This window comes from Herpailurus yagouaroundi, unplaced genomic scaffold, assembly GCF_014898765.1.
Source record: "Herpailurus yagouaroundi ecotype Mexico unplaced genomic scaffold, PumYag 203, whole genome shotgun sequence".
NCBI classification, from domain to species: Eukaryota; Metazoa; Chordata; class Mammalia; order Carnivora; family Felidae; genus Herpailurus; species Herpailurus yagouaroundi.
In genome coordinates, this window is record NW_024412434.1 from 489,157 (window position 1) to 509,870 (window position 20,714).

The window sequence follows — 20,714 nt, forward strand, 5'->3', positions numbered from 1 at the left end:
TCAGCAGGACGCGCGGTGAGCCCAGCGTCCTCCTACGCCGCCATCTTCCCTCTCCTCTCCATATTTGCATCTTTAAGCCTACACTTCTATCATGAATTTCAAACTTATATGTTCAGACACATATTAAATATTTCTATCTGCAGGTTCTATAGTTACCCCTGGCCAAGCAATCATTGAAGCTAGAAACATGAGTGTCTTTCTCCCTCTTCTCTTTCCTTCCTTCCAAGCTAGCTAAATAATCATGAAGTCTTACTGATTATATCTACTGGAAAAATTTTAATATGTCCACTCCTTTACATTCTTGCAACTTTCTAAGTGGTATCACTATTACCCATCTTGTTCACTGTAGTGCAACTACCATATAACTACCATTTTAAATAGAATCTTGTTTCAGAAATGTCACTGGCTCTTATAACCTATAGAATAAAATTATAATTATTTATAAAAGGAAAAATTGTTCTCCATGATCTGTTCCTAACTTTATCTCCATCCTCATTATGGACACTGTTGATAAAATTTCAGCAGTACCAAAATGCATGTGGTTTTCTGAACACCTCACAGTTTCTTGCTTACCTTTGGGTCTTACATGATGTGTGTTTTCTTCTTTTCTATCTGATTAATTTTTATTCAATTGAGACATTCATTTCAGCCAAGACTTCTTCTAAGAAATCTTCCTGATTAGTTGCATCCATGTTGATTTAGGAGATGCAGGCTGATCTCCATTGTACTTCTGCATTGTTTTATTAATGTACTAGGGTTGCTATAAAAAATTATTACAACATTGGTGGTTTAAAATAATTTAAATGTATTTTTTCACAGTTCTGAATGCCAGCAGTCCAAAATTAAGTGTTGGTAGGGTCATACTACCTCCAGAAGCTCCAGGCAGAATATGTCCTTTGCTTCTTCTAGTGTCTTGTGGCTGTTGTATTTCTTGGCTTCTCTTGGTTTGTGGCTGCATCATTCCAATCTTTATCTTCTGTTTAAATTGTTTTCTCTGTGTGTGTCTATTTCTAATCTCCCTCTGCTTCTTTTTATAGGAATACATGGTCTATCCAGATAACCCAGGATAAGCTCCTGTCCCAAGATTCTTAATCACATATCACAATGTAAGGTAATTACTCATGGGTTCTAAGGATTAGAGAGTGAATATATCTTTGCAGGTCTATTTTTCCACCTACCACAATTGTTTTTTTAACAACCTTACATAATAGACTGTGTCTCATTCTCTTTCTGTTTTCATTGCTAATCATATACTGATCAGTTTGTGAAATATATTTTGTGAAATAAATGAATGCCAGTATGTCTATTAGAAGTCTACTAAGAATATGGTAAGGAGTAAAAATTCTTGGGCATCTAATATCTAAGATTAATTTTGAATTCTGATTTCAATCAAGCAAGGTGGGGCACAAGACAACCAAACCTAGAAAGTGTGGAAGCCATGATAAAATTGGGTGAAAATAGAAAAGGTCAAAGAGAATACAAAAAAGGCTGTTAAACTGAGGAAAATTATGAGTAGTGTTTACTTTAGGCATAGAACTTCAGCAACAGGTTGAAGAAGAAGTATGAGGGATAGTCAGTATGCTATAAAATTTGTGGCAAGGGCTGGTAAGGGTTAAGCCAAGTCAGTGGGAATCTTTTATTAAGAAGATAAAATTTAGGGGCGCCTGGGTGGCGCAGTCGGTTAAGCGTCCGACTTCTGCCAGGTCACGATCTCATGGTTCGTGGGTTCGAGCCCCGCGTCGGGCTCTGGGCTGATGGCTCAGAGCCTGGAGCCTGTTTCCGATTCTGTGTCTCCCTCCCTCTCTGCCCCTCCCCCATTCATGCTCTGTCTCTCTCTGTCCCAAAAATAAATAAACGTTGAAAAAAAAAAAAAAGAAGATAAAATTTATATAACATGATCACAGCATTCATATTGGGTAGCTTTTCCTAAGAAAGAGAATATGAAAAAAGGAAACATATTAGAACAATAAAAATAATAAATAGTGAGTACTTACTCTGTTCAAGTATTCTAAGTTTTATATTTGAAATTACCCTTTTAACCACATGACAACTCCATGAGATAATTACTATTATCATTTAGAGTAGGGTGAAGAATGACCTTGAAATAAAAACAAAATAAACTCAGTTTTATAATCATTAAAAAAAGAAGTATGAAATATTTAGGATAATGGCCCCCACAAGGGTATCATGTCTTAATCACCAGAATCTATGGATATTACCTTATTTTGAAAATGATTCTTTGGAGATGTGATTAATTTAAGGATTTTAAATGGGGAGACTATCCTATATTATTCTGGTGGGTCCCAAATGCCATCTAATTTATCCTTATAAAAGAAAGGCAGAGGACATTTGATACAGACAGAGGGAGCCAGTGTGACCATGGGGGCAGAGATTGGAGTGATGTGGTCACAAGTTAAGGAATGCCAGCAATCAGCAGAAACTGAAAGAAACAAACAGCAATTTTTCTCATAAAGTCTCTGGAAGGAATGAAGCCATATTGACATCTTATTTTGTTCCAATGATACTGATTTTGGACTTCTGGCCTCTAGATCTATGAGAAAATAAATTTCTGTTTATTTTAAGCTACCAAGTTTGGGGCAATCTGCTATATTAGCCACAAGAAAATATACATGATGTGTCTTCATAATAAAAAGGAAAACATTGATATCAAATGACCTGTCCAAAGTCACATATCTAGTCAGTAAAATTCTAGGACTTTAACACAAGCAGTCTTCTAGAACTCATAGCTTTATGTTGTTAGTTTTGCTGTGTTATGTCTGAGGTATTTATGAAACATCAAACTGGAGAGAGTTATGGAAATTAGAGTTATGGAAATGGTAATTAGATTTAATTAGAGTTATGGAAATAGATAAGATCACTCTGAAGAATACTTAGGTTTTTATGAAAAAGATCCAAAGATAGAATCTGAAGGCAAACACCTAGGTAGCAAAAATGTGGAAAGGAAACAGCAATAGAAGCTGAAAAGAAAGGATAAGAGAGAAAGAACTATGAAGGGGGATTCCAAAATAATAGAATTAAAAAAACAGAGAGAGAAGAAAAGAGAAATGAAGGGAAAAAAGGGAGTTAGGAAGGAAGGAAAGAAGGAAGGAGGAAGAAGGAAGGAAGAAAGAGGTAGCTTATACTATATAAAAAAACTCATTGGGGCGCCTGGGTGGCTCAGTCGGTTGAGCGTCCGACTTCAGCTCAGGTCACGATCTCACGGTTCGTGAGTTGGAGCCCCGCGTCAGGCTCTGGGCTGATGGCTCAGAGCCTGGAGCCTGCTTCCGATTCTGTGTCTCCTTCTCTCTCTGCCCCTCCCCCATTCATGCTCTGTCTCTCTCTGTCTCAAAAATAAACATTAAAAAAAAAATTAAAAAAAAAACCCCACAACTCATTTAGCCTATATACCTGTGATTCATGCAATTTTCTATAGGTGTGTTATATTTTAATAAATATTTACTTTTAAAATGCTACATTAAACTTAAGGAAGATAATAACTGAAAATAAAGCTTGGGATTATCAACTGAATGTTTCTAGTGATGCTAGACAGGCAGTTTAGAATCCTGCAGTTATAAAATCCTAAATAAGATAGGATAAAGACAGAAGTAAAGGGGAAGCAGCAGGACAAGTGTAGATAATTTTTCTAATGATATTTTTATTGACTTAAAGTCTGTAAAAAATAAAGACTTAAAATTTATGGGCAAATGAGTATTAGTGGATCAAAATCTTTGAAAAGAACAGGAATCATTTCAATAGTAAAGGTTGAAGGACATACCTTGAACAGAAGAGTTGCAGCCTCTCCTGAGTCGCAGGAAAAAAGAGTCTGAGATATATGTATAGGCATGGACTAAGAGGTGAAGGAAGCTCTTGATACTGTTAGGCACTTTTTTTGTACTCCTTATCAGCTAAGCTCAAAAAAATATATTTTTTCTTCTATTCAACTCTATTGTTAGTACTACAATTGCCACATGAAGAATTATCTCCATGATTTTTATGCTGTTTGAATATTTTTTTAACTGGGTTTGGGAACAGCACACAGGGATTCATGCGAATTCAATCTTCTCACAATGTGTGTTAAATACCAAGTAGTATTAATAATGATTTCAGTGAAAAGCCTGTGATTCACTAGGTAGGAATCAATGATTTAGAAAAATTTTTTTTCAATTTTAGTAAATTTTACCATGTCATCCATTAAACTTCTATACACTTTAAATTCTTTTTGCCTACTGAGTATAGCATCTGTACAGGAGTCACAGGCAAAGAAACTATGATATAGACTTTAAACTTTTTATGGTATATTCATTCATAGAATATGAAATAAAGCACAATAGATCAAATTTGTACATACAGATTACAGAGGGAGATGATGTGAGGGGTAGAATGTAGTGACTCAGGATGGTTCTAGCAACTCCATGAAGGAGACATTTTTGAATAGAAAGAACCTGAATGTTTAGAAGAAGGAATGCCTATGCCTCATAGGTTAATGAATAGATAAAACTTACTTAAACATAATGTAGGTATCAGATGTCCTAAGTGTTTCCTGTATATAGAATGTAAAACAAATATTTTCCTTAGCATAGGAGAAGGAATGGAAAAATAAGATAAAAACATAGAGGGAGGCAAACCATAAGAGATCTTAAATATAGAGAACAATCTGAGCTTTGCTGGGGGGGGGGTAGGTGGGGTGATGAGCTAAATGGGTGATGGGCATTGAGGAGGATACTTGTTTCAATGAGCACTGGGTGTTATATGTAAGTGATGAATCACTGGGTTCTACTCCTGAAACCAACACTATGCTGTATGTTAACTAATTTGAATTTAAATAAATATTTCTTTAAAAAAAGCAAAAATATATATACAAAAATTAAAACAAACAAACAAAACTTTCCTTCACAAAGCTATGGAGACCCAGAACATATTAAAGAAGAACAAGTTTTCCAGAGTGGTTGCACCAGTTTTCATTCCCACCAACAGTGTAAGAGGGTTCCCCTTTCTCTGTATCCTTGAAGCATCTGTTGTTTCCTATGTTGTTAATTGTAACCATTTTGAGAGGTGTGCAGTGATATCTCATTGTAGTTTTGATTTGTATTTCCCTGATGATGAGTGATGTTGAGCATCTTTTTGTGTATCTGTTAGCCATCTGTAGGTCTTCTTTGGAAAGACGTCTATCCATGTCTTCTGCCCATTTTTTAACTGGATCATTTGTTTTTGAGTGTTGAGTTTGCTAACTTATTTATAGATTTTGAAGAGCAGCCCTATATCAGATATGTCATTTGTAAATATCTTCTATCATTCTGAAAGTTGCCTTTTAGTTTTGTTAAGTGTGTCCTTTGCTGTGCAGAAGCTCATTATTTTGGTAAAGTCCCAATAGTTCATGTTTGCTTTTGTTTCCCTTGCCTCGGGAGACATATTCAGTAAGAAGTTTCTGTGACTGATGTCAAAGAGGTTGCTGCCTGTGTTATCCTCTAGGATTTTGATGGTTTTGTGTCTTACATTTAGGTCTTTCATCCCTTTTGAATTTATTTTTGTGTATGGTATAAGAAAGTGGTCCAGTTTCATTCTTCTGCATGTTACTGTACAGTTTTCCCATTAACATTTGTTGAAGAAACTTTTTTTCCATTGGATATTCTTTCCTGCTTTGTCAAAGATTAGTTGATGGGGCGCCTGGGTGGCGCAGTCGGTTGAGCGTCCGACTTCAGCCAGGTCACGATCTCGCGGTCCGTGAGTTCGAGCCCCGCGTCGGGCTCTGGGCTGATGGCTCAGAGCCTGGAGCCTGTTTCCGATTCTGTGTCTCCCTCTCTCTCTGCCCCTCCCCCGTTCATGCTCTCTCTCTCTGTCCCAAAAAATAAATAAATGTTGAAAAAAAAATTAAAAAAAAAAGATTAGTTGATGATATAGTGGAATATTGCTCATCCATAAACAAGAATAAAATCTTGCCAGTTGCAAAGATGTGGGTGGAGTCACTATATATTATGCTAAGTGAAATAAGTCAGTTGGAGAGAGATAAATACCACATGATTTCACTCATATGTGGAATTTAACAAATGAAACAGAAAAACATAGGGGAAAGGAAAGAGAGAGGGAAATCATAAAGCAGACTTTTAATTGTAGAGAACATACTGAGGGTTGTATGTTCTCTAAACTGGAAACAAAAAAACTTGAAATGAAAACAAAAAAAGAAGTTTAAGTTTTGTATTCCTAGGGAAAATGTGTTTTGTAAATATCCCAGACTGTATTTCATTTATGTGTTTATTTTTCCTATTTAATATGCCTTCTTCTTTATGTAATAGGTTATTTTTTATAAGCTAAGGTTTTTATCTCTCTGTATGCAGATAAGAATTCCATTGTTCGCAAAATGTTCAGAAATATCTTGTTAATATTTGTTCTCTTATTTCAAAAAAAAATAAATGTCTGATTTGTAAGACAGTAATTTGTGAGTTCACTGTTTATTCCTATTTTAAAGCTTATTACAAGACTTTATTGTTTTTTTCAGATTCTTTTGTCTCTACTAAGTCAGTTTATATTTCAAAATAGTTGTATGTGGCAAATCAGTTTTATCGCTTTGTGTATACTCAGGTTAACATTTTAAATCTTCCTTTTTGCCAGAATCCTCTTACAATACTATTTAATTTTCATCTTAAATATATACATTTTATTTTATGGATTTAATTCTCATAGTTACTTCATTTTGAAACAGACATTTTTCATTATATTATCCCCAAACACTATGTTCTGTGTCTAAATAAACATTTTTATTTTAATAGTATATATTTTTCATTTCAGGAATATACTTGACTTCTGTTAGGACAGAGGAAGCAGTCTAGTGAGGCTCTCAGTTGTACAAATATTTACACAAAGGTTAAATTTTTATTTCTATGGGAAATATAAAGAAGAGACAGATTGTTTAGTAAATTTAATCTATGTATATAGAAAATCCAAATATTCAAATACCTCTCACTTTCTACCTTTTTTTCCTTCCTTCCTTCCCTTTTCTTTCTTTCTTTCTTTCTTTCTTTCTTTCTTTCTTTCTTTCTTCTTTATTCCTTTTTTCCTTTCTTTCTTCCTTTTTTCCCTTCCTTTCCCTTCCCTTCCCTTCCCTTTCTTTCTTTTCACAACATATATTTATTTTTACCAGACAATTACTGAAACTATTATTTAAGAATCCAGCAATGATAATTGTTTCTACTCCTCCCCCCAAAAATGTTTGGAGTTACTTCATTCTATGAAGCCAGCATTACTTTGATTCCCCAAATAGACAGAGACCCAGCAAAAAAAGAGAACTACAGGCCAATATTCCTGATGAATATGGATGCAAAAATTCTCAACAAGATACTAGCAAATCGATTTCAACAGCATATAAAAAGAATTATTCACCATGATCAAGTGGGATTCATTCCTAGGCTGCAGGGCTGGTTCAACATTCGCAAATCAATCAATGTGATACATCACATTAATAAAAGAAAAGATAAGAACCATATGATCCTGTCAATCAATGCAGAAAAAGCATTTGACAAAATTCAGCATCCTTTCTTAATAAAAACCCTCGAGAAAGTCATGATAGAAGGAACATACTTAAACATCATAAAAGCCATTTATGAAAAGCCCACAGCTAATATCTCCCTCAATGGGGAAAAACTGAGAGCTTTCTCCCTGAGATCAGGAACATGACAGGGATGTCCACTCTCACCTCTGCAGTTTAAAATAATGTTGGAAGTTCTAGCATCAGCAATCAGACAACAAAAGGAAATCAAAGGCATCAAAAATGGCAAAGATGAAGTTAAGCTTTCACTTTTTGTAGATGACATGCTATTATAGATGGAAAACCTGATAGACTCCACCAAAAGTCTGCTAGAACTGATACATGAATTCAGCAAAGTTTCAGGATACAAAATCAATGTACAGAAATCAGTTGCATTCTTATACACCATAATGAAGCACCAGAAAGACAAATAAAGAAACTGATCCCATTCACAATTGCACCAAGAAGCATAAAATACCTGGGAATAAACCTGAACAAAGATGTAAAAGATCTGTATGCTGAAAACTGTAGAAAGCTTATGAAGGAAATTGAAGAAGATATAAAGAGTTGGAAAAACATTCCATGCTCATGGATTGGAAGAATAAATATTGTTAAAATGTCAATAGTACCCAAAACTATCTACACATTCAATGCACCCAAAACCAAATTGCACCAGCATGCTTCTTAAATACAGAATAAACAAACCTAAAATTTGTATGGAACCACAGAAGACCCCAAAGAGCCAAAGTAATATTGAAGAAGAAGACCAAAGAGGGAGGCATCATAATCCAAGACTTTAGCCTCTACTACAAAGCTACAATTATCAAGACAGGATGGTAATGGCACAAAAACAGACACATAGACAAATGGAATAGAATAGAGACTCCAGAATTGGACCCACAAACGTATGGCCAACGAATCTTTGACAAAGCAGGAAAGAGTATCCAATGGAAAAAAAGACAGTCTTTTTAACAAATAGTGCTGACAGAACTGGACAGCAACATGCAGAAGGATGAAACTAGAGCACTTTCTTACACCATTCACAAAAACAAACTCAAAATGGATAAAGGACCTGAATGTGAGACAGGAAACCATCAAAACCCTAGAGTAGAAAGCAGGGAAAACCTCTCTGACCTCAGCCGCAGCAATTTCTTACTTGACACATCCCCAAAGGCAAGGGAATTAAAAATAAAATGAACTATTAGGACCTCATCTAGATAAAAAGCTTCTGCACAGCAAAGGAAACAATCAACAAAACTAAAAGGCAACCAACGGAATGGGAAAAGATATTTGCAAATGACATATTGGACAAAGAGCTAGTATCCAAAATTTATAAAGAACTCACCAAACTCCACACCCAAAAAACAAATAATCCAGTGAAGAAATGGGCAGAAAACACGAATAGACACTTCTCTAAAGAAGACATCCGGATGGCCAACAGGCACATGAAAAGATGCTCAACGTCGCTCCTCATCAGGGAAATACAAATCAACACCACACTCAGATATCACCTCACGCCAGTCAGAGTGACTAAAATGAACAAAACAGGAGACTATGGATGCTGGAGAGGATGTGGAGAAATGGGAACCCTCTTGCACTGTTGGTGGGAATGCAAACTGGTGCAGCTGCTCTGGGAAACAGTGTGGAGGTTCCTCAAAAAATTAAAAATAGACCTACCCTATGACCCAGCAGTAGGAATGCTAGGAATTTAGCCAAGGGATACAGGAGTACTGATGCATAGGGGCACTGGTACCCCAATGTTTATAGCAGCACTCTCAACAATAGCTAAATTATGGAAAGAACTTAAATATCCATCAACTGACGAATGGCTAAAGAAATTGTGGTTTGTACACAATGGAATACTATGTGGCAATGAGAAAGAATGAAATATGGCCTTTTGTAGCAACATGGATGGAACTGGAGAGTGTGATGCTAAGTGAAATAAGTCATACAGAGAAGGACAGATTCCATATGTTTTCACTCCTATGTGGACCCTGAGAAACTTAACAGAAGACCATGGGGGAGGGGAAGTAAAAAAAAATGGTTAGAGAGGGAGGGAGCCAAAACATAAGAGACTCCTAAAACTGAGAACAAACTGAGGTTTTATGGGGGGTGGGAGGGAGAGGTGGGTGGGTGATGGGTATTGAGGGCACCAGTTGGGATGAACACTGGGTGTTGTATGGAAACCAATTTGACAATAAGTTTCATAATAAAAAAACAGTTATAAAATAGTAAGGAAACTAACATGTTAGTAATCTTATGATAAATATCTCTCATGTTTATGTAAAGATAGGCTATCCACTTCCATACAAGTCTTACACATGATGTTCCACACAATGAATATTTAGGAAATGATGATGACAATGATAGAAAAACAGTCTCAGTTCTTATCATATAGCTTTTAGATTTTCACAGAAACACACACACATACACAAAAGATAGGCTTTTAAACTGTACAGAATAATGATTATTTACTATTCCTTAAGTGAAAGGGGATCATCATTTTACTCATCTTCATATTGTAGGCTGAAGAGAAGAATGAGAAGAAGTTGTTCTTGTCTCAAGGGTGGCAGAGGGAGAAGATGTAGAGGAGGTGGAAAAGGGAGGAAGAAAAGGCAGGTATTTGGTGTAACTTTGCAGAAATATATTGCAATTTCTGTCATACATTGTTTTGCTTTTTCATTTCTCTAAAAATGAAATACCATACCAATCCTTATTCTCCCATTTACTTTAGTTTCATTGCCTGTATTATAGAAGTGTCCATGCTGTAAAAAAAAAAAAAAAGGCAAAAGCATTCTTGAATAATCAGAACGTTTTGCCACATTGTCTACTGTCAATTTCTTTTCTGGCAGCTTCATCTACATCTTCATCATTTTCTGGTGCTGGATCAGATGCACTTATCTCCATCAAGTCATTTGTTAATTCCTCTGGTGTGGTGTCTGTTAGCTCTTGAATTTCTCCAAGATCAATATCTTGAAACACTTCATTCCTCACCTTTTATGCCATATCCACAATTTCTTTTATTATTCCCTTAACTGGATCTTTTGTAAATCCTGTTAAGTCTATTATATGACACAAAAGACTGTAGATACTGTGCACAACATCTGCACAAAGTTTTCTCCAGCAGGAATTTATTACTTTAGGCTTGATGGCTTTCAAGGCTTTTTCTATAACAATGATAGCATTTCCAATGGTGTAATTCTTCCTGATTTTTGTGATGTTTTCTTTATCAGGGTTCTCTCCCATAGCATTGGTAATCCTTTTCATAGAACACCATGTATAATAAGCCTTAAAGGTCCTTATGGGCTTCTCCATCTAGAGGTTAAATTAGAGACACTGTATTTGGGGCAAATAGACTACTTCTATTCCTTCAGTGCTGAACTCATGGGGTTCTGGGTGGCCAGGGGCATTGTTCAATAACAAAAGAACTTTAAAAGACAGTCCCTTACTGGCAAGGAACTTCCTAACTTAAGACAAAACATGAATGGAATCAACCCTGAAAATGGGTTATTATTGTCCAGGCCTTCTTGGTGTACAACCAAAAGACTGGCAGCTGGTGTTTATTTTTTCTCTTTAAGACTCAGGGTTTACCAGCTTCATATATAAGGGAAGTCCTGGTTATAAACCTGACTGCATTTGAACAAAACAGTACAGTTAGCCTATCCCTTCCTCTCTTAAATCCTAGTGGTCACTTTTCTTCTTTACTAATAAATGTTGTGGCACCTTTTTCAAGTAGAGGGCACTCTAATTTACATTAAAAACCTCTTCAGGCAGAAATTCTTCCCCCTCAATGACTATCTTAATGGCATCTGGGAATCATCTGTTGCCTCTTGGTTGACAGAAGTTGTTTCTCCAGTTATCTTGGCATTTTTTTAAGCCAAACCTCTTTCTGAAATTATCAAACCATCTTTTGCTGGCATCAAATTCTCCAGCCCTAGATCCTTCACCTTGCTTTTTGTTTAAGCTGTCATATAACTTTGATTTTTCTCAAATCACAGAAGGTATGCCTTCTTTATAGCAATCTTGTACCCACATAGAAGCTTCATTTTTAATACAAGATAAAATAGTATTTCATGAAAAGTGCAATATTTTCACATCTGCTGGCAGAGCTGCAGTGACAGTTTCGTGAATTTCTTTTTCTTTTTTTGCAATGATCTTTATGCTGGATTCATTTATGTTCAAATGGTAGGTAACTCCAGCTGCAGAACTCAATGTACAGTACACACAAAGCAATTCAACTTTTTCTTATAATGCTTTGACTTGTCTGCTTTTTGGGAACACTTACAACATCATAGTGACACTTTGTATGGGTCTCATGTTGTCATTCACAGTTTATGGTATTGCACTAAACATGATGAAAAATACATGAGAACTGCAAGAGATCACTTTTTACTGTCATATGCATTTGTTGTAATGAGCACCTTGTGTTGTGTGTAAGTGTTGAATCATTAAATTGTCCACCTGAAACTAACATTACACTGTATGTTAACTAACTGGAATTTAAATAAAAAGTTAAAAACCTGTTACTATTTGTCAAAAAATAACAAATGACTTAAGGAAAGGGAAAGTCAAAGGATATTATGGCTTTACCCTTTCACCCTAGAAACTATTTCTAAAAAATATATCATTTTTTTCTGGATATTTGTGGAGTTTTCATTTCTGTCCTATTGTATATCTTATTTATAAGCCCTGTCAAATTAGGTTTAATTTATTTATCAAGTTAAGTTTTTAAAAAGTTCAAGTTCTTCTAGAAAAGAACATTATGTTTAAGATAACCTAATGATATTTTCTAAAAATAATCATTTGAAGGTGTCAGGGATGGGGGATAAAATTATCTGAGTCATGTGGTAGGTAAAATTATCTAAGCAAGAACCCAGGGAGTTAAAGCCATGAGTAGTATAGAGAACACACAGTAATGGAAAGCTATTAACCTACCAACACCAAGACTTCAGTCAAATTTTATTTTTTTTTCTTAAGGAAAATCATAATAATCTATTGCTCATGACCATAACTTCCATATGGTCATGTAATAAAGAATGAACATATCAGGCATTACTTCATCCCATCCTGTAACTTTAAGAAAGTCTCCTATTTTTAAGACATACACATAGAAGGGGTGCCTAGGTTGCTCAGTCATTTAAAGGTCTGACTTCAGCTCAGGTCCTGATATCACAGTTAATGAGTTCAAGTCTCACGTCAGGCTCTGTGCTAACCGCTCGGGCCTAGAACCTGCTTACCTAAAGCCTGTTTTTATTCTCTGTCTCCCTCTTCCTCTCTAACCCTTCCCTGCATTCTCTCCCCTGCCACCCCCCCAAAAAATAAATAAATAAACATTTAAAAATAAACAAAAAAACCCCACAAAAAACACACAAAAATAAAACAAAAAGACAAACACATAGGAACTAAATTTTTAAAAGTTAAAGTCAAAATGCCATTATATTTTCCAATTCAATATTTGCCTGGAAAGTATTTAAAGAAAGATATGTAAATACTCTGAGAAGATTTCTTTAATTAACTCGAAAAATTATTTTACTAAAGGTGATAGCCATGATCAGGGGAATGAGAAAGAGAATCTGATTTTATGCTTTGCATTTTATATATCAAATATATTTTATTAATGTATTAGCTTTCTAATATTGGACATTATTTCTTTTGAAAGAATCAATAAACTTTAGATCCTGAATATTTACTTGTGAATATATAAATACTATGAGTTTAGAATCTTCTCATACTTTGAATTTTCTTTTATAATGGCATATATTAGTAAAAAAAAAATAGGTTGTGTTACTATCTTCATTATCCACTATCACTCTGGAAGAAAGGTCAACCTCTCTTTAAGCAGTGTCTTAACATCTTTTGAAGGAGGTGATGTCTCATCTCAAAATACATGATTATGAAGGAAAGCACTTTGGCCAAGGTGAAGCCAACTAGATTTGAGATACTTTTTTTTTTTATATGAAATTTATTGTCAAATAAGTGTCCATACAACACCCAGTGCTCATCCTTTTAACCTTTTCTTGAGAGTAGAGAGAGACTAGCAGCAAGGTAGCAGAGGTTAATGTTTTAACCAGATGAGATGAGAGTGTCTTTCTTGAACCCAAGTACTTGCACCCAAGTACAGTTAGCTGAACCTAGCACTCCATCACACTTCCTATATAAGTAAAACAAAAGCAAAGACAGTCTCCTTTGCACTATACCTCCTATGGACTGTACCATGGCTGTACCACTAATGGTCTTTCCCTGACACCTCTTAAACCCAGAATTCGTATATGATTATATGCAGTGGATGAGAAAAAAAACTAAAATGGCTGCCATTGAACTTACTTATATCCTGCTAAGCTGAGCCCTAGAGGAATTCATATTTAATTCATAATTATATGGAAATGTGACTTTTTTCAATGCACATTGCCCTGATCAAATTATATATATGCCAAACTTATAACAGTGGATGTAGTACTACACAGACTAAAACCTAAACATCTTCATATATATATATATATATATATATACACATAACTTTTTTCTAGTATTTTTTAATAGTTCTAAAGAGAACATAAAAAATCTAACAATATCAGGACAAATTTGACAAATTGGAATATATTAAATTGAGAATTTTTGTTCATCAAAGGCACTATTAAGATAATGAATATGCAAGCTAGAGAATGTGAGAAGATATTTTATTTATATATCGTGAATATCTAAAGTATTAATACTTTAGATTTGAGGAAGTCTTAATAAATAGGGTATTTAAATAACCAGTGTATGTTTTAAAAATACTCAATTTTATTAGTTACTAGAAAATGTAAATTCAAATATGATATATCTGTATTATCATCAGAGTGTAAAATATTTTTCAAAAATCATACAATATGTTGATTTAGAGGTGGAGTAACTGAAATTCACATATACTTTTTGTAGGAGTGCAATTTTAGGTAACTGCTGGAAATATCTACTAAATATGTCCTAACCCAGAAATTAGTCCCAGAGTAGTGTAAGGAATATGTCCAAAAAAAAAGTGTGTATATTTTCAGCAAAAAATATACTAAAACCATAACCATGGAAGGGCTATTAGTGTCAACCTGAAATGAGAAACTCCAAATATTTATTAAGAGGACAATAGATAAACCTTAGTCACATAGGATATTATATAGACATAAAAATGAATCAAGTATTTTACAAACAAAATGTTTAGTGAAAGAAGTCAGGTATGAGAGAGTACTGCCATATGTTTCCATTTTTATGAAATTTAAATCAAGCAAAACAAACCTGTGGTATTAGAAATCAGGATATAGCTTTGGAGTGAGGCAGAGACTGAAGCTGGGTGGGAAGGAGAGGGAGCTTAATGTTATACCATAATCTGTGCTGCTTGCATAGGTGTGCCACTTTGTAAAAATTATTTGAGCTTCACACTAATTAATAGTTTATACACTTCTTTGCATTTAGGTTTTGCTTTACTTAAAAATTTTTATTTAAAACAATGATTATTTTTAAAAAATTGTTTATGATTTCAGGAATTAGTCGAGGTCTAATTTGCAGATCAAAAAGAGGGGATTTATTTTTACAAAACTTAATATATCTAAATTATCTATTAAAAGCTATCCTTTTAGCAAATCGAATTCAATGGCATATAAAAAGAATTATTCACCATGATCAAGTGGGATTCATCCTGGGATGCAGGGCTGGTTCAACATTCGCAAATCAATCAACGTGATACATCACATTAACAAAAAAAGAGAGAAAAACCATATGATCCTGTCAATCGATGCAGAAAAGGCCTTTGACAAAATCCAGCACCCTTTCTTAATAAAAACCCTTGAGAAAGTCGGGATAGAAGGAACATACTTAAAGATCATCAAAGCCATTTATGAAAAGCCCACAGCTAACATCATCCTCAACGGGGAAAACTGAGAGCTTTTTCCCTGAGATCAGGAACACGACAGGGATGCCCACTCTCACTGCTGTTGTTTAACATAGTGCTGGAAGTTCTAGCATCAGCAATCAGACAACAACAGGAAATCACAGGCATCAAAATTGGTAAAGATGAAGTCAAGCTTTCGCTTTTTGCAGATGACATGATATTATACATGGAAAATCCGACAGACTCCACCAAAAGTCTGCTAGAACTGATACATGAATTCAGCCAAGTTGCAGGATACAAAATCAATGTACAGAAATCAGTTGCATTCTTATACACTAACAATGAAGCAACAGAAAGACAAATAAAGAAACTGATCCCATTCACAATTGCACCAAGAAGCATAAAATACCTAGGAATAAATCTAACCAAAGATGTAAAGGAACTGTATGCTGAAAACTATAGAAAGCTTATGAAGGTAATTGAAGAAGATTTAAAGAAATGGAAAGACATTCCCTGCTCATGGATTGGAAGAATAAATATTGTCAAAATGTCAATACTACCCAAAGCTATCTACACATTCAATGCAATCCCAATCAAAATTGCACCAGCATTCTTCTCGAAACTAGAACAAGCAATCCTAAAATTCATATGGAACCACAAAAGGCCCCGAATAGCCAAAGTAATTTTGAAGAAGAAGACCAAAGCAGGAGGCATCACAATCCCAGACTTTAGCCTCTACTACAAAGCTGTCATCATGAAGACAGCATGGTATTGGCACAAAAACAGACACATAGACCAATGGAATAGAATAGAAACCCCAGAACTAGACCCACAAACGTATGGCCAACTCATCTTTGACAAAGCAGGAAAGAACATCCAATGGAAAAAAGACAGTCTCTTTAACAAATGGTGCTGGGAGAACTGGACAGCAACAGGCAGAAGGTTGAAATTAGACCACTTTCTCACACCATTCATAAAAATAAACTCAAAATGGATAAAGGACCTGAATGTGAGACAGGAAACCATCAAAACCTTAGAGGAGAAAGCAGGAAAAGACCTCTCTGACCTCAGCCGTAGCAATCTCTTACTCGACACATCCCCAAAGGCAAGGGAATTAAAAGCAAAAGTGAATTACTGGGACCTTATGAAGATAAAAAGCTTCTGCACAGCAAAGGAAACAACCAACAAAACGAAAAGGCAACCAACGGAATGGGAAAAGGTATTTGCAAATGACATATCGGACAAAGGGCTAGTATCCAAAATCTATAAAGAGCTCACCAAACTCCACACCCGAAAAGCAAATAACCCAGTGAAGAAATGGGCAGAAAACATGAATAGACGCTTCTCTAAAGAAGACATCCGGATGGCCAACAGGCACATGAAAAGATGTTCAGCGTCGCTCCTTATCAGGGAAATACAAATCAAAACCACACTCAGGTATCACCTCACGGCAGTCAGAGTGGCCAAAATGAACAAATCAGGAGACTATAGATGCTGGAGAGGATGTGGAGAAACGGGAACCCTCTTGCACTGTTGGTGGGAATGCAAATTGGTGCAGCCGCTCTGGAAAGCAGTGTGGAGGTTCCTCAGAAAATTAAAAATAGACCTACCCTATGACCCAGCAATAGCACTGCTAGGAATTTATCCAAGGGACACAGGAGTACTGATGCATAGGGGCACTTGTACCCCAATGTTCATAGCAGCACTCTCAACAATAGCCAAATTATGGAAAGAGCCTAAATGTCCATCAACTGATGAATGGATAAAGAAATTGTGGTTTATATACACTATGGAATACTACGTGGCAATGAGAAAAAATGAAATATGGCCTTTTGTAGCAACGTGGATGGAACTGGAGAGTGTGATGCTAAGTGAAATAAGCCATACAGAGAAAGACAGATACCATATGGTTTCACTCTTATGTGGATCCTGAGAAACTTAACAGGAACCCATGGCGGAGGGGAAGAAAAAAAAAAAAAAAGAGGTTAGAGTGGGAGAGAGCCAAAGCATAAGAGACTGTTGAGAACTGAGAACAAACTAAGGGTTGAAGGGGGGGTGGGAGGGAGGAGAGGGTGGGTGATGGGTATTGAGGAGGGCACCTTTTGGGATGAGCACTGGGTGTTGTATGGAAACCAATTTGACAATAAATTTCATATATAAATAAAAAAAAAAAGAAATTGTGGTTTATATACACAATGGAATACTACGTGGCAATGAGAAAAAATGAAATATGGCCTTTTGTAGCAATGTGGATGGAACTGGAGAGTGTGATGCTAAGTGAAATAAGCCATACAGAGAAAGACAGATACCATATGGTTTCACTCTTATGTGGATCCTGAGAAACTTAACAGGAACCCATGGGTGAGGGGAAGAAAAAAAAAAAAAGAGGTTAGAGTGGGAGAGAGCCAAAGCATAAGAGACTGTTGAGAACTGAGAGCAACCTGAGGGTTGATGGGGGGTGGGAGGGAGGAGAGGGTGGGTGATGGGTATTGAGGAGGGCACCTTTTGGGATGAGCCCTGGGTGTTGTATGGAAACCAATTTGACAATAAATTTCATATAAAAAAAGCGCTATCCTTTTATTTCCACTTTGCATACTATGAAGTGCTCTTTCCCATCAATAAATTTTTTATGTAATATATTTGAGGGATATACCTTTACTTATTGCTGAAATCCAGTAAACTGTCTAGTTGATCACCCAAGAAGTATTTTCTCTCAAAGAACAAGACAGAGAGATCAAGAACGAGGGGGTGGGGTGGAGGGAGAAAGAAACACTGTTTATCAAAGCCCTTATCATCATAATATTCAAATCAAAGTTTGATTTGCTTTGATATAAAATTTATTAAATCAAATGGCACTGAGCAAGTTCAAAAATGAGGCAGGGTTGGAGGTAGAATATTATGAAGATACATATCCCTTTTCAACCACTATAAATAATTTCAAATCTGCCACCTGTACAGACCAATTTTGCATGTTTTGTTTTTTTCAAGTCATAGAAGATGAACAGATTTTAGATACGAAAGCTATAAGCAGGCAATAAAAACATTGAATCTTGAAAGGGAAAATAAAACATACTTTACAAATTATTCCATTAAATAATTCTGGCAGCTTCTTACTATGCTAAAAGAGTTCTTCCTTTGTTCCTTCCTCCCTTCGTTTTTTCCTCCCTTTCTTCCTCCCTTCCTTCCTCCCTTCCTTCCTTCCTTCCTTCCTTCCTTCCTTCCTTCCTCCCTCCCTCCCTCTGTTCTTTCTTTCTTTCTTTCTTTCTTTCTTTCTTTCTTTCTTTCTCTCCTCTACCCCCTCCCTTTCCTCTTCTCTCTTACCCTCTCCCTCCCTCTTCTCCTTCTTCTTCATGTAACAACAATGGCAATTATTTAGGAATCAGAGGCTACTTTACTCTAAACAATTTACAAATTCATACTCTAATTTAAAAAGTTGGTAAAGCCCTCCAATGTGTACCCAGAGCAAGGAAAAATAGGTAAAACATTTTTTAAAGCTGTATCCAAGTATAAAAACTCCTTAAATTTTTATCAGTCACCTGAATCCTCAAGGACTACTTTCCCCTTCTTTTTCTCAGCAGTGTGTGATCCAGTTTATGTAATCTTGGTCTTATTTATCCAAAAAGGTTTTAGAGAGCTGTGTCAATAGTCCAAGGACATCTACCTTATAGATTACATTTACCTTCATAGTAATAAAGTAAAATAACATACCTACTTTATTTTATTTATAAAATAATCTTTCATGTTTTATTTTTGCAAATTTGATATATGAAAACCCTGATATAAAGCAGAAAAGGCTGGGAATGTTGGAAAGAATGATTCTTTCTTATAAAATACTTTAGTAAGTTTCACACATTCATAGCACATTGATTTAAGTGATTTAATATAAGAATATTTAAGCCGTAAAATGTTAGATACATCTGTGCTTCACATTTTTCATTTTAAAATACACTTTTATCAGATCCTCTTTCTATATAGGTATATACAAATACTTCACAGAGGTATTTGTATACAGTGGTAAAGCTAGCAATGTGAGTATAATTAAAATTTAGTTCTGCTGGGGCAGGAGGGTGGTTCAGTTGGTTAAGTGTCTGACCTTTGATTTCAGCTCAGGTCATAATCTTGTGGTTCCTGAGATCAAGAATCAGTCCCCTAGTCAAGCTTTGCACTGACAACATGCAACGTGTTTGGGATTCTCTCTCTTTCTTTCTTTCTCTCTCTCTCTGCCCCTCCCTAGCTCATGCACTCTCCTCTCTCTCAAAAAAAAAAAAAAAAGAAAGAAAGAAAAGAAAAAGAAAAAGAAAAAAAAGAGAGGAAAAGAAAAAGGAAAAGGAAAGAGAAAGGAAGGGATTGAAAGGGATGGGAAAACAAAAGAAAGGAAGAAAAAGAAGAGAAGAGAAAGAAAAGAGAAGAGCTAAAGAAAAGAAAAGAAAGGAAAAGAAAAGAAAAAAAGAAAGAAAAAAGAAAATTTAGTTCTGTTTTTGGCTATCTCCACCAGACATAAAATAAGAGGAAGCAGAATATTACAATACAGTTAATCTGATGTTATGAATTTTAGTATATCTTTCCTTCTTTGACAGACAACTAGTGTTTGTTTGTTTGTTTGTTTGTTTGTTAAGACTTAAGAGGTGATGTGTATGTGACACGTTTTTTCATATCTCGATTAGTACTTTATTCTAGTTTAGAGAAATTATTCAGGAATGAGAATGATCCAAACAAAAACCATTGTTATTATAGGCAATTTTAGCAGAAGCATCTTGTACTATGTGGTATTGATTTTCTTGAGGAGTTCAAGATGTTAATGTCATCAGTCAGAGATGCTTAAGTATAATAGAATAGTTCCTTTAGAAACACTGTAAGAGGAAATTGGTGGTATTGTCAGGGTACTTCACATTTCCTAAATCTAGATGAGATTGATAGGACCCAAAACCTTAAGACATTTACTATTGTTCCTTGCATCAACATTTCAACCCTTGAATTATTCTTAGTCTCAGCACTATGACAGGAAGCCTGCATTAAGGGCAAAGGCAAACAAGAAATTCAACAAGATTTTTTTTAATGGATGCTGGATGCCCAGCACTGTGGTAGACATTATAGTGTACAAAGCATGCAAAACACAGTTTTATTTATACTCAATGTACAAATGGAATTTCAGAACTTAAAAGGTCAGTGTAGACTGGAGATTTTAGGGGTAAGATTCAAGGGAAAAGTTTGGAATGTGAGCAATATCTGTAAGACCTAACAAAATTTGGAAGTTGAAAATAGTATAATTCCAAGAAAAGTGTCCAACATCTTTTTGCCTCTGATTCCTACACATTATGTTCATTATGCATTTCCAAA